General features: G+C 36.4%; 1 long non-coding RNA gene across 6 annotated transcripts in view; it reads left to right on the top strand.

Moving 5' to 3' along the window:
* LOC132351824 (uncharacterized) overlaps positions 1–15987 on the top strand; it is a 267722-nt gene that overhangs the window by 96384 nt on the left and 155351 nt on the right. For all 6 annotated transcript variants that reach the window (XR_009498492.1, XR_009498493.1, XR_009498490.1 and 3 more), the window contains one exon: positions 13645–13706. This is a non-coding gene — a long non-coding RNA (uncharacterized LOC132351824). The remainder of the gene's footprint in view (positions 1–13644; positions 13707–15987) is intronic.

Genomic DNA, 15987 nt, shown 5'->3' with positions numbered 1-15987 from the left:
TTCCAAAATATAGCAGAGGGAGGAACGCTCCCAAAGTCATTCTACAAGGCCACAATTACCCTGATACAAAAACCAGGCAAAGATGTCACCAAAAAATGAAGATACAGGCCAATATCACTGATGAACATAGGTGCAAAAGTCCTCAACAAAATACTAGCAAACAGATTCCAACAGCACATTAAGAGGATCATACATCATGATCAAGTGGGGTTTATCCCAGGAATGCAAGGATTCTTAATATATGCAAAGCAATCAATGTGATACACCATATTAACAAATTGAAGGAGAGAAACCATATGATCATCTCAATAGATGCAGAAAAAGCTTTTGACAAAATTCAACACCCATTTATGATAAAAACCCTCCAGAAAGTAGGCATAGAGGGAACTTACCACAACATAATAAAGGCCATATATGACAAACCCACAGTCAGCATCTTTCTCCATGGTGAAAAATTGAAACTATTTCCACTAAGATCAGTAACAAGACAAGGTTGCCCACTCTCACCACTGTCATTCAACATAGTTTGGAAGTTTTAGCCACAGCAGTCAGAGAAGAAAAAGAAATAAAAGGAATCCAAATCGGAAAAGAAGATGTAAAACTGTCACTGTTTCAGATGACATGATACTATACACAGAGAATCCTAAAGATGCTACCAGAAAACTACTAGAGCTAATCAATGAATCTGGTAAAGTAGCAGGACACAAAATTAATGCACAGAAATCTCTTGCATTCCTATACACTAGTGATGAAAAATCTGAAAGAGAAATTAAGGAAAGACTCCCATTTACCATTGCAACAAAAAGAATAAAATACCTAGGAATAAACCTACCTAAGGAGACAAAAGACCTGTATGCAGAAAATTATAGGACACTAATGAAAGAAATTAAAGATGATACAAACAGATGGAGAGACATACCATGTTCTTGGATTGGAAGAATCAACATTGTGAAAATGACTATACTACCCAAAGCAATCTATGGATTCAGTGCAATCCCTATCAAACTACCAATGGCATTTTTCACAGAACCAGAACAAAAAAATTCACAATTTGAATGGAAACACAAAAGACCCTGAATAGCTAAAGCAATGTTGAAAAAGAAAAACAGAGCTGGAGGAATCAGGCTCCTGGACTTCAGACTATACACTGGTACAGAAACAGAAATATAGATCAGTGGAACAGGATAGAAAGCCCAGAGATAAACCCACGCACATATGATCACCTTATTTTTGAAAAGGAGGCAAGAATATACAGTGGAGAAAAGACAGCCTCTTCAATAAGTGGTCTGGGAAAACTGCACAGCTACATGTAAAAGAATGAAATTAGAACACTCCCTAACACCATACACAAAAATAAATTCTCAATGGATTAAAGACCTAAATGTAAGACCAGACACTAGAAAACTCTTAGAGGAAAACATAGGCAGAACACTTTATGGCATAAATCACAGCAAGATCCTTTGTGACCCACCTCCTAGAGAAATGGAAATAAAAATAAAAATAAACAAATGGGACCTAATGAAACTTAAAAGCTTTTGCACGCAAAGGAAACCATAAACAAGACCAAAAGACAACCCTCAGAATGGGAGAAAATATTTGCAAACAAAGCAACTGAGAAAGGATTAATCTCCAAAATATACAAACAGCTCAAGCAGCTCAATATCGAAAAAACAAACAACCCAATCCAAAAATGGGCAGAAGACCTAAATAGACATTTCTCCAAAGAAGATATACAGATTGCCAACAAACACATGAAAGGATGCTCAACATCACTAATCATTAGAGAAATGCAAATTAAAACTACAGTGAGGTATCACCTCACACCAGTCAGAATGGCCATCATCAAAAAATCTACAAACAATAAATGCTGGAGAGGGTGTGGAGAAAAGGGAACCCTCTTGCACTGTTGGTGGGAATGCAAATTGATACAGCCACTATGGAGAACAGTATGGAGGTTCCTTAAAGAACTAAAAATAGAACTACCATACGACTCAGCAATCCCACTACTGGACATATACCCTGAGAAAACCATAGTTCAAAATGAGTCATGTACCACAATGTTCATTGCAGCTCTGTTTACAGTAGCCAAGACGTGGAAACAACCTAAGTGTCCATCGACAGATGAATGGATAAAGAAGATGTGGCCCATATATACAACGGAATATTACTCAGCCATAAAAAGAAATGAGATTGAGTTATTTGTAGTGAGGTGGATGGACCTAGAGTCTGTCATGCAGAGTGAAGTAAGTCAGAAAGAGAAAAACAAATACCGTATGCTAACACATATATATGGAATCTAAAAAAAAAAAAAAAAATGGTTCTGAAGAACTTAGGGGCAGGACAGGAATAAAGACACAGACGTAGAGAATGGACTTCAGGACACAGGGAGGGGGAAGGTAAGCTGGGACAAAGTGAGAGAGTGGCATGGACTTATATATGCTATCAAATGTAAAATAGATGGCTAGTGGGAAGCAGCTGCATAGCACAGGGAGATCAGCTCTGTGCTTTGTGACCACCTAGAGGTGTGGGATAGAGAGGGTAGGAGGGAGACGCAAGAGTGAGGAGATATGGGGATATATGCATATATATAACTGATTCACCTTGTTGTAAAGCAGAAACTAACACACCATTGTAAAGCAGTTATACTCCAATAAAGATGTTAAAAAAAAAGAAAGATATATGGGGAGATAATAAATTTAAGAACAATGGAATAGGACAGGTATGCTATTGTAAGTGGAGTTGATGTTTTGGTCTGTTTTCCAGTTATTTTCTGCTAGTATATAAAAATACAATTTAGGTTTTCTACAGATCTTGTATCATAGGAACTTGCTAAGTTTACTGACTGTTTCTCATAGTTGTTTGGTAGAGGCCATGGAGCTTTCAACATAAGCATTATTCATCTGCAAATGGAAGCAGTTTAACTTTCGCCTTTTCCATATTTATACATTATCTTTTTCATGCTTTTCTTTTTGATGGCTAGAACTCCAGTAGAATGTTGAATTGTAGTGGTAAGAGTAGGCATCCTTGCTTGTTCCCAATCTTAGGAAGAAAATATTTGATATTTCATTCTTAAGTATGATGGTAAATGTAGATTTTTTTTTTAGAGTGTTCTTTATTAGACAGAGGAAGTTCCGTTTTATTCCTAGATTGCTGAGAGCTTATTTTATGAGTGGACTGTTGACTTTTATCAAATGTTATTTATACATCTGGCAAAAAAGATCATATTTTCCTCCTTTGTTATGACTGTGAATTGTATTGATTGATTTTAAAATATCATATCAAGTTTATATTCTTAGGATCATGATACAGTATCCTCATAGATTTCTGAAATCTATTTGCTAATATTTGTTAAGCATTTTTACATTAATGATCATGAGGAATATTGGTCTATGATTTTCTTTTTTAATAATGTTTTTGTCAGATTTTAATATTGAGTTTATGCAGGTTTTACAATACAAGTTAGTTATTTTCTGAAAGGGTGGTGTAAGATTCATATTCTTTCTTACTGAAGTGTTTGAGATAATTGACCAACGAAGCCATTTAGAACTGAATTTGTGTGTGTGCATGTGTGTCTTTAATAGATATAAGTTTAGTTAAGTTTTCTGTTTCATTTTTAGGCAATTTTGGTAAATTGCGTTTTCCAAAGTATTTGTCCGTTTCATCTTAGATGTCAAGTTTATTGGCATAAAGTTGTTAATAATAATCTCAATCTTTTAACATGTATAGGATTGTAGTAATAATCCCTTTTTCATTTCTATAATTTTTATTCTCTGTCTTCATCAGTTTAGCTAAGTTTTTATCAATTTTGATGATTTTTTTCAAAGCATCAAATCTTGGCTTTCCTCTGTTATTTGATTGTGTTCCATTTATTGATTTATGCTCCTATCAATATTATTTATTTCCTTTTACTTACACTGAAATTACTATGCTCATTTTTTTTCTAATTTCTTAGGGTAGGATATTAGCTCATTGTTTAGACTGTTTACATTTCTAATATTAGCATTTAAATCTATAAATTTCTCACCATTCATTGCTTTATTTGCATCACACATAGTTTATTATATTTTCTTTATAATTATCTTCAAAATATTTTCTTATTTCCCTTGTGCTTTCTTTTTGATGGATTGTTTAGAAATATTTTGTTTAATTTCCAAACATTTGGGGTTTCCCAGATGTGTTATTTTTATTGATTTCAAATTACATTGTTCTCAAAGTACATGACTACATTCCTTTTACGTATATTGAGACTTGTTTTATGGTCAAGCATATGTTCTATCTTGGTGAACATACCTTGTGCACCCATGTAAGGCATCATGTTCTTTAGGTTTTAATTAGTTCTTGGAGGTTGATAGTACTGTTCCGGTCATCAGAACAGTATGGTAATTGTACAAAAACAAACATGTAGATCAGTGGAAGAGGATAGAGAGCCCAGAAGTAAACCCACACACTTATGGTTAATTAACCTATGACAAAGGAGGCAAGACAATACAGTGGCAAAAAGTCTCTTCAATAAGTGGTGCTGGGAAAACTGGACAGCTACATACAAAAGAATGAAATTAGAAAACTCCCTAATACCATATATAAAAATAAGCTCAAAATGGATTAAAGACCTAAATGTAAGACCAGCTACTCTAAAACTCCTAGAGGAAAACATAGGCAGAATATTCTTTGACATAAATCACAGCAATATTTTTTTGGATCCTTATCCTAAAGTATTCATTCAATAATTTTTTTCTAGTTGTTCTATCAACTGCTGAGAGTGGAGTATTAAAATCTTATTTGATTGTAGTAGAATTATTTATTTCTCCCTATAATTCCATCAGTGTTTGCTTTAGGTATTTCCAGCCTCTGTTATTTTGGGATATAGATATTTGTGATTGTTATCGTCTTCTGATAGATTAATCTTTTTAATTATGAAGTGATTTTCTTTATCTCTGTTTTAACTTTGTCTTGATTTTGTCTCTGTTATAACTCTTTTCCTACTTTATGGATTGTTAATATAGCCTGTCTAGCCTTCTCAAGCTTACTTTGTTAAATTATAACTTGTGAAATAAGTTACTCCAATATCTAGTAGCTTAAAACAATAAACATTTATCATCTCAAGCGGCTCAGCTGAGTGATTCTGCTTCAAGAATCTGCTTCATGAAGTTGCAGCAAAGCTGTTGTCCAAGGCTGCAGTCATCTCAAGACTCCGCTTGGGCTGAAAAAATCCACTTCTAAACCCACTCAAGTGGTTGTGGGTTGGTGTCAGTTCTTCATGAGCTGTTGAACTGAGGGCCTCAGTCTCTCATCACGTGGGCTTTCTATAGTTTGTCTGAGTGTCCTCAAGGTATGGCAGGTAGCTGTCTTCCACAGAGCAAGTTGATGAGAGGGAGAGTGAGAGAGAGATTGATTGAGAGATTGAGAAAGAACCCACAATGGAAGCCACAGATTTTTATAAGCTCATCATAGAAGCTCTCATGTCATATTATATTTATCAGAAACAAGTCAGCAATTCTAGCCCACTCTCAAGGGGAGGAGATTACACAGGGCATGAATACGAGGAGGCAGGGATCTTTGGCAACCATCTTAGAGACAACCAACCCACATTGTTCTTATAGTTATCTTTTTAATGTCTATTTACCTGCAGCCTACCTGTGTCTTTTAATTTAAAGTGATTCTCCTGTAGACAGTGTAAAGTGGAGTCTTGCATTTTTATCCAGTCTAAAAGTCTTTTACTGGAATATTTATATATTAACATTCAATGTAATTATTGATATGGTTATTGACAATTATTGATAATTAAGTCTACTAGTTTACTGTTTTCTGTTTGCATCATCTTTTGTTATTGTTGTTCCCTTTTCCTGCCTGCTTTTGAATTATTTGAATATTTTTAGACTCTAATTTAATGTATCTATTGGATTTTTAGCTTTACTTCTTTACATTATTTTTTAGTGATTGTTCTAGGGATTGGCATATATATCTTTAATCTTTCACATTCTACCTAGTGTTAATATAGTAACAATTTGACATAAAATGTAGAAACCTTGCAATCACGTAGATCTATTCACTACTCCCTTTCTATTCTATATACTATAGTTGTCATTATATATACACGTAATTCCAACAAAACGATGTTATAATTTTGCTTTACATAGTCATAAGTAAATTAAATAATTTAAAAGGGAAATAGTCTTCCATTTTTACCCAATTATTTACTTCTTCAAATGCTCTTCATTTCTTTTTGAAGATCCAGATTTCCATCTGGTATTATTTCCTTTCAGCCCAAAGAACTTCTTTTAGTATTTCTAGCAGTACAGGTTTGCTGGGGACAAATTCCTACCGTTTTCCCTTATATGAAATTGTTTTTATTTCACTGTCTTCTGGTCTCCATGGTTTCTGATGCATAGTCTGTGTTGCTTCCAATCACAGTTGCCCTGTATGTAATGTTTCATCTCTCTCTGGCTCCTTTGTAGGTTTTCTCTTGATGTGTGGTTTTCAACATTTTGACTATGGTATGTGGTGGTGATGTACCTAGGTGTGAGTAACCCATAAGAATCAAGTGAAAAGTCACAGAAATTGCAAGCAGATGTAAGCTACTGGGGAGCAATATTAAGTTGGCTTCCACAGCGACCCAGCTTAATGGGCTGGTTGAGAAAATCTACCACCCAATACATTGGGCAAATGGGATCTGAGTCTGCAGGGTAGGAAATGCGATTTCCAATATATTTATACTTTATCATTTCTAAGTGAAGTTACTCTCAGTATGAAATATATAAAAGAGAAGCATAATCTAAAGAGGCTTGGACCTTGGATCTCACTCCAGCTCTAATATCCATTAACGTAGACAAGCCACACTCCCTCACTGGGCTGCCAATTTCTATGCATAAATCTGGGGGCTTCCAGTAGGTAACTACTAAGTGCTTTTTTTCTTTCTGTGTTTCTAGAACTGTTTAAGGCTGCAAAAGCTCAAAAGGAGAAAACGACTGGGTATATTTTGCCAACATCTCTTCTAAACCCACATTGCTGCATTGTGCTCCTTTAGCTGATGAAGGAAAGTAGAGATGTTCATCTTCAAACCAAATATAAAATTAAGTCATCTGTTCACTGAACTCCTTAACCATGTTACTCTTGAAATTAAAGGGTCTATCATATCCAGCCTCCCCAGATGAATTTGTGGGTTTTTTTTTTTTTTTTTCTTGGTGGAGTACAATCTGTCCCTATGTCTTATTTTTTTAAATGGTTAAAGATGTGCTCCTTGTGTAAACAAACTCTTGTAGCCATAGTAACAGGAAACAAAGCGGCCCAGGCAGTGATGAGCATGGGCCAAGAGATCTTTTTAATCTGAAAGAATCTATGCTTTTGCTATTTTGGTTAAGTTTAATTTCTGTAGAAATTTTTGGTTCTTTTAGATAAAAATATAGACTGGTAGACCTATGATTGTTATTACAAGTTTAAACTTATTTAAAATCAGATGAATTAAAAAGTTTAAGGTTGCCTTAGAGATCAATTCCCCTAATTTGCTAAGGTAACTATAGCCCATACTAAAATGAGTGCACCAAGGAAAGGAGATAGAAGAGTATTTAATGATGGCTTGCTAAGTGCCAGCCCTTTATATGTGCCACCTAACACGTCTAATCAGACAACTGTGTAGGATAGTTACATTTATTTGCACTTTAGAGATAAAATTAAGGCTCAGAGATATTAAGTTGCTTACTCAAGGTCACATAGGATAGCTTATAAACTGTTGTGTGTAGTTTATAAGCTGTAGAGGCAGGATTCAAATCCAGATCTCTGTGACTCCCAAGTATCTGTTTTTCCCACTGGACCATGTTGCTTCCTGCTACATCATAATATAATTTTTATAGAAATAGGCTAGAACATGAGCTTTATGATTCCAAGACAAATGTTTTCCCATAGATTGTATTGCTCTTCCTTCTGACTCTCCTTTCATAATCTTAGAGTGAATTTCTCCAAAGTCTAAAGATAATGGGAAAAGAGACATTGACAATGGTTAATACTTACTGAGAGACTGTTGTGTACCTAGGATAATACTAGATGATAGATTATTGTATTTATTTCTCAAATGGACCTTTAAGTTTAGTATCATGAATGTTCTTTCATGCAAGTGCAAAACTGAGGCTTAGAAAAGTGAAATAATTTGCCAGATGACACACAGTTATTGACTGTCAGAGTCAGAACTTCAACCCAACGGTCTATCAAATTTAAGGGCTTATTTCAGTGCATGTGCACCTGTTTGTGTTATAATTTACTTAAAGAAAATGCACCAAACTTAAGTTTACAGTTAGATAAGTTTTGACAAATATATATTCACCCAGGGAACTACCATGCCAATGAAGATGTAGAATACTTCTGTTATTCTAGAATGTTCCATCATTCCCATTTGCAATCAAACCCCAATCTCAGCCTCAAGAAACAACTGACATAATATGTTTCTACAGATTCATGCCTGTTCTAGAATTTCATATAAATGGAATTAGGCAATACACACACTTTTAAGACTGACTACTCAAGATTATGTTCAACAAAGTGTCAGAGAGCTTTATCCATGTTGTTGTGGGTATCAGTAGTTCATATCTTTTTATTGCTGATTACTATTCCATTATATGAATATACTGAAATTTGTTTTTACATTCTCCTGTTGATAGAAACATTTAGCTATTAAAAATACAGCTGCTGTAAACATTTAAAAGATTTTTTGGACATATGCTTTTGTTACTTTTGGAAATATATCTAGGAGTGGAATTGGTCAGTTATGTGTTAGCGTATGTTTAATTTCATAAGAAGCTGCAAGTTTCTGAAGTGGTTTTATCACTTAACCCTTCCATCAGCAATGTAAGAGAGTTTAACTTGTTCCACCAACTTACCAGCATTTTCATTTTAATCATTTTATCAGGTCTGAAGTAGTGTCTTGAGGGACACACAAATTTTTCATTTCCCTCAAGACTAATGATGTTGAGCAGCTTTTCTTGTACCTTTTGGCTACTTGTATGTGTTCTTTTGTTAAGTTTCTGTTTAATTATTTTGCTCATTTTTATTGGATTATTTGTATTTTAATTTTTTTATATGAAGGAGTTGTTTATATATTTTGGATACAAGTTCTTTGTCAGATATATGTATTGCGAATATTTTCTCCAACTTTGCCTTTTTTCTTAAAGGAGTCTTTTTTAAAATTTATTTATTTATTTATTTTTGGCTGCGTTCGGTCTTTGTTGCTGCGCACGGGGTTTCTCTAGTTGCGGCAAGCAGGGGCTACTCTTTGTTGTGGTGCGTGGGCTTCTCGTTGCGGTGGCTTCTCATTGTGGAACACGGGCTCTAGGCATGCGGGCTTCAGTAGTTGCAGCACATGGGCTCAGTAGTTGTGGCACAGGAGCTTAGTTGCTCCACGGCATGTGGGATCTTCTGGACCAGGGCTCAAACCCATGTCCCCTGCATTGGCAGACTGATTCCTAACCACTGCACCACCAGAGAAATCCCTTAAAGGAGTCCTTTGATGAACAAAAGTCTTTCATTTTGATAAAATCCAATTTATCTTTTTTTCACATTTGTGATTAGTGCTTTTTGTGTCCTATCTTTGAGATCCTTGCCCATGCCACTTTTGCTACAATATTCTATTGTTCCTTTCCAGAAGTTTTATGATTGTAGCTTTACACTTAGAAAAATAATCCATCTTGAATCATGTTATGTACTGGGTAGAGTTGTTTTAGCATTATATTTTGAGATGACATTCCTCATTAAATTGTATTTATATTTTTTCAGAAATTAACTTCATCAATTTTTTTCTACTTTCTACTTCATGACTTTCTATTCTATTCCATTGATCTAGTCTTTAACCTAATCTTCTAGGACCTTTGAATTTCCATATAAATTTAAAATTAATGCCTAATTTTTACAAAAAAATTCTGCTCCAAATTTAATTAGAATTGTTCAATATATAGATCTAATTGGGAACAAATGACATCTTAACAGTATTGAGTTTTCCAGTCCACACGCATGGTATGCCTCTTAATGTATTTACTTTTTGCTCAATTTACTTCCTAATTCAACTTTTCTCAAAAGTAATTTAAAATTTTCATTGTAGAAGTATTGTATACTTTTTGTTAAAAAATTTTATAAGTATTTTATGTTTTTGATATCAAAGTAAATATTTATTTAAAATTTTCAATAGTTTATTGCTAGGATATAGAAATACAATTGACTTTTGTGTATTGCCCTTTTATCCTGAAACCTTGCTGAAGTCACTTATTAACTGTTGTAGCTTATTTTGTTTCAGTACATTTCTTATGGCTTTTAATGTACACAATCACATTGTATAACTCCCCAAAACAGAATGGAAGGACAGTTTTCTGCTTCTGTTCCAAATTGTGTATGTTTTATATCATTTTCTTACCTTATTGTAGTACCATTACTTCTTCAATTATATTTTCTCCCTCTTCCTCTTTCTGCTGTCCTGTAACTCCATCTACTATGTTCATGTTAGATTATATCATATTGTCCTAAAGGTCATGGAGCCTCTGTTTATGTTCTTCATGTTTTGAAAGATTTTGTTTTCCAACTGCATTGAAACATCCAGTTTCAATTGCATCCATTCTACCAGACTGGATGGCTATAGCAGAGAAATGAGCAAATTCCACTGACTGCAGAAATGTGGCAAAGCTTATCCTTGTTGGAGTCCCAAATGGGACTCCTTGCACTAGAAAAACAGAATCCCTGAAGCCATCTAAGGTGAGACTTCCCTCAGCTTTAGCTCTTCCACCCTTCAGTTCTGATCTAGACATTTCACCCAGACTCAAGTATGGCCCTTTCGTCTCTCAGCTCTATAACCCATCTTCTTTCCGGAGGGTCTTACAGAGTCTCCCGGTAAACCCATATGCTAGACATTGGGACTAGGAGGTTTACATGTTTTACATAATTTCATTCTCACAATCATTGTGTGAGATAAGGAAAGTGAGACCCAGAGAGTGTAACTTGCCTGAGGTTATATAGCTGATAAGTGGCAGAATTTATGCTGCTTCCCATCTTACTATCTTCAAATTGCAGTTGATCTCCACCATCCTAGAGTCCCATTCAACCCCAAACTGCTTAATCATGGCCAGTTGACACAAGACCAGCCCAAGACTGGACCCTGATACCTCCAATCTTAGCAGCAGGACACAAGGCACCTTTTACCCCAGAGAAAGAATGATTCTTTTCTCAGCTAGATCTGACTTAGCATAGTTTTGCCTTCCTCATAATTGTTATCGATTCCCTAGAAGTGCTGAGCCAGAAGGCCATCACTCAGAACAGGTCAAGACAATTCCTACACTGTACAGGAAGTTGTTTCAGATGACCTCTTTGGTCCTTTTAAACACATAGATGCTTTAGTTATTCTGTGAATAAGATGATGTTCAAATGCATGCTAAAAACAAGTGGTTTTGGTGGTCAGGAAAGGGAGAGCTTGGCATGTGCTGACTTTTCAGGTAGATGGACAGGTGTGAATACTTTTAGTTTCAAGTATACGTTGTAATGTAGTGGGATGGAAATCTGGGTGTGGTTTAAACATAATATCTTCCTCTTGGCGTTTTGCTATCCTATGGAGTCTTACCTGAGAGAGTCCATTTCTCTAAGCCTCAGTTCCCTCATTAGCACACAGAAGGGGTTAAACTGATGAGTTCCAAGGTTTCTTATAGTTCTGCATTCTAGAATTGTATTATTCTATTGTCTCTCCTCTCCTCCCTCCCTCTCCATCTCCCTGCCTCTGTCTACTTTCCTGCCCTCTACTATGAAACATGTTGTCAAGATGGCATCATTGATTAAAATTATCCCAAATAAGGACATTAACAACCATATATGACTATTTAAATTTACATGTAAATTTAACAAAGAAAAAACTTTGCTCTGGAACCCCAGAAACACTTCTCGTATTTTAGTGATTATTTTATCACTCTCTCCAGAGCAATTTATGGATAAGAACATGGCCCCGAATTTTAAACATTTATGCAACTGCACAAAAGATGATCTGCCTTTATTGATATTAATGAGAGGTCACAAATTTAAACTGTGAGCTTCCCCCAAGCGATCCAAATGGTACTAATTGACACATTTATCTGTATCTATGGATGGGAGATAACATACTGGACTTGGAAACAAACAAAAGACCAGTCTTAATTTTGCTTCTTAATGGTTGTGTTACCTTGGGTATATAACTTAATCTTCACTGACTTGCAGTTATTTTTATTTGCAAATGTGATATAACATTCCCTTCATCCTATGTCTACAATGAACATGAAGAGAGATGTTTGAGGGAGGACAAACTGGACCTCTGATCCAGTGCTGGTTCAGAGTAGGCATCAGATGTTTATGAATGTGACTCCAGGCAAAGTTGTGAGATTTCTGTCTCTTGCATGGTTCACTCTGTCTGTGTGCTATTCCCTACAACACCTCACACTCACAAACATACACCATGGCACAAATAATGTGCAGAAGAAGCTCAGACCTCAATGTTGGATTGGAGATGCCGGCATCTGCCTTCTCACTTAAACTCCATTCATTCTCACAACACAATTGCCTAGACTTTAGCTGGTGTAGCCCCTCCTTTGCCATTAAGTTACACTCCCTTAGCAGCTTTTGAGCAGCTAACTTATCCTTTTCCTTGGCCACTTCATCAAATTTACCTGTTCTGTGGACTCCCAAGTCCTAGCCACACATATTCACCAGTTCAGAAAGTAGTTTAGCAAATGAATAGTTGCTAACGAGATTCTCACAGTTGTAGTTGATTATAACCTATTTTATTATGCCTAGAAGCAGCTGTTTTTCCACTGGGGCTATCTGTTCCTCATACAAACACACTATAGCCTCCTCTTACAGTAGCATTAAAAGTAGTACAAGGAATTAAAATCCATATAGCTCTTACAGACATACTGCTGTTCATATTTTATGTGAGCATTGACTCACTTCATTGCCCCCCCACCTTGATTTAACTGGCTTCTACTTCTTTTTTGGCCCAATTAAACCCCTCACTCTTCCAACCCTAGGTCCACTTAATGTGGAGGTTAGGAATTCTGTCTGTTTATTTGTGTATCTCCAGCATCTAGTATAGATCCTAACGCACAGGATAATGTTGAAATAAAGAGAGATATATAGAGGGGTTGGGGGGAGAAACATGAGAAAAGAGACAAAGATAGAAAAGAATTAATAAGTGCTTGAGTTGCAAAATGACTGGCTCAAAGCCATAGAGCTAGTATGTGAAAGAGCCAAAATAGATTCAAGTCATTTGGTTCTAAACTTCTTAATATGAGCCTGAGTTCATATGATATATTTTCCTCTAGGTTTAGGGAATTTTTATAAGAAGGTTTAGACCCTAAAAGAATCTTCTACTGGATAGAGTCTGTTCAGCTCAATAGACAAACATTGAACATGCCCTTGTTCCAGACACTATGCTTCGCTCTGGGAATACAGAGAGAGCACACATGTTGCTCAAGCCCTCTGGGAAGTTGCTAGTATTGAAGGTCATGCAAACCTACACACATTATCAATATAATGCAGAAAAGATATTGTAGGTATGTCTGATATGGAGTTAGCACCACATAGGATGTTTAATCTCTCATAAGGAGACCATGTCTGGAAGGGATGTTTAAGTGGTGTTGTCACCTCGTTATTTTGCAGATGAGGACGCTGAAGATCAGAGGCTCTGAAGAACTTGCCTAACATTATACATCTAGTAGGAGGTAAGAATTAGAATTTGAACCAAGGAAGGCTGATCGAAAGTTTATATATTAACCACTATGCTAACCAGCAAGAAACAGAGTTGGTGAATTTCATCTTCTAACTTCAGATTGTCCTAGGCTAGGCAAGTAGTTAGTAGCATGCTTGAACTAACAACCCAGTGTCTTTGCTCTAGCCCAGGGAAACCATTCAGAATGTCAATGGAAATGTATTTCTTTGAAACTCTCTGGTGTCTGCAGATCCAGTGGGCTGCTATTCTTTGTGTCAGACACACCTGAAGATATGTCATAACACCCTTCCCTCATATCTCCAGGGTCACTTAAAATAGACCAGTTTGCAATATTTCTCTAAGGTCCAAAGAGCCAGGCAGATGGAGCTGGGAGAGCAGCATGACCTGCAGTCCTCTTCCCATTCCTCGGGGCTGTGGTCTGCTCCTGTCTTCTTGCCTCACACCATGCTTTAAGAAGCTGTTTATCCTTGGTCAGTTTCCATGGCAACCACTTCTCCCACAGTACTATCTTTATTATAGGAATTGCTAAAAGAATAAAAATATATGGAAAATAATTAGGAGTTTTTATTGCATGCTTTCTCCAGAGTGTGGCAGGTAGGGGAAGAGGTAGAAGGTGAAGGCTGTAAGCCTCTAGCAAAAAAATTCACAGCACTGTGAGCAATTTTATGAATGCAGAAGATGTAATCTCATAGCCAAAGTGGAGTGTAATTTCCTGTCTCTGCTGTGGAAATACGTGCATTCTCATTTTTACTTGTGGATGGTTATGAGGAGTACATGAAAGAGGTTTTACGCCTGGTATCTTAGTCCTGGACGTGGTTCTGTCTGGCTTAATCCAGTTAAAGTGTTCAAGGAATTTAGTTGCTGATAGCTCTTGAATCAACAGAAACCACTGCATCCTTGTTCAGCATTGATCAATAAGGCACTGCTTCGTCTGGGGGTCTAAACTTTTAGGCAACAAAAGCTCCTTTGGGGAGCCATTAGGTATAAGTTGAGGTAAGAATCATCACTAGATTGGGAGTCAGGACACCTATTTTCTCCCCCCCAAATAATAATTTTATTAGCTGTGTGATCTAGAGCAAGGCATCTAAACTCTCTGCTACTCAATTTCCCCATCTCTAAAACAAGAGATTTGGATTTGATGGTTCCAGCAAATTCTGAGAGTCTTGGAGCCAACAGATTTGTGAGTTCTGGGGAGCTATGTCAGGATGGCAAGGAAAGAAAAAGTAACCAGAAAAGGGCTAATAATGACAATAGTGTCTGCTGCTTTCTAACAAAATCAGATTTTTGTGTTGGACAGTGTGCTATAGGCTTTATGGCATTATCTCACCAAATCTCATGATAATGTTATGAGGGAGCGATTACTGTCCCCATTTTGCAGAGGAAGAAGTCGAGGAGCACAGAGTTGGTGAGTCACAGAGCCAGCCTTCAAACTCAGGTCTGCCTTACCCAAATGCAGACACACAGTTGCGTCCTAGCCTGGCAATGAGAGACAAAATTAAAACTCCTTGCATCACCTTGAGCACACACATGGAATATCCTATGTTTTGTTAATCACCAAACCCAAAACAGTGAAGAAAAACAAAAGTGCCCTCATTGCAGGAAACCAAACGCCGGGCAAAGGCATCTCTTTACATCATTTTTATGTGCAATTAGGAAGTGCCTGGGTAGATGCACCTCTGAGAGCATAACCTGGGAATCAGAAGAACCAAGTTCAGGTTGGGATCCATAGTCCCTTACCTCTACACTCCCCACCACCTTTCATCTCCTGGAAACAGAGAGCATATTCAATGTCCTCTGAGAGATTTCTTGAGGATAGGGTTTCTCTGACCTTAGCATCTAGAACAGAGGTTGTCACCAATAATATCTGAAGAAAGATTAATGTTCTATAACCGTCACTTTTGATTCTAAGCTACTGATCTTAATCAGTTGGCTCTGGGTCTCTAGTTTATTGTACCCAGATTCCTCTGTGGTATAAAAACCACGCTGACTACCTTCACAATACTACTATGTACGTCAAGGGTTTACGTACATTCCATTTGCCCAGAAGAGCCCCAATCTATTATATTGGTATAATTGTAATAGTGACTCTTCCACTTTCAAAAGTACATGTTTCAAAAGTTTGAACAATGAATTATATGGTTCACCCTATGTGTCCGACCATTTTAGGTGATCTTCATATTCTCATTGGAAACACAAAGAGACAGGAAAGATGTAAGAATTTACTCCCTAAGAGCTTGAAAATGATTTAGTAGCATGGATGGGACAGCTTCTTT

This window comes from Balaenoptera ricei, chromosome 17, assembly GCF_028023285.1.
Source record: "Balaenoptera ricei isolate mBalRic1 chromosome 17, mBalRic1.hap2, whole genome shotgun sequence".
NCBI classification, from domain to species: domain Eukaryota; kingdom Metazoa; phylum Chordata; class Mammalia; order Artiodactyla; family Balaenopteridae; genus Balaenoptera; species Balaenoptera ricei.
This window is presented reverse-complemented; position numbering and strand designations above follow the sequence as displayed.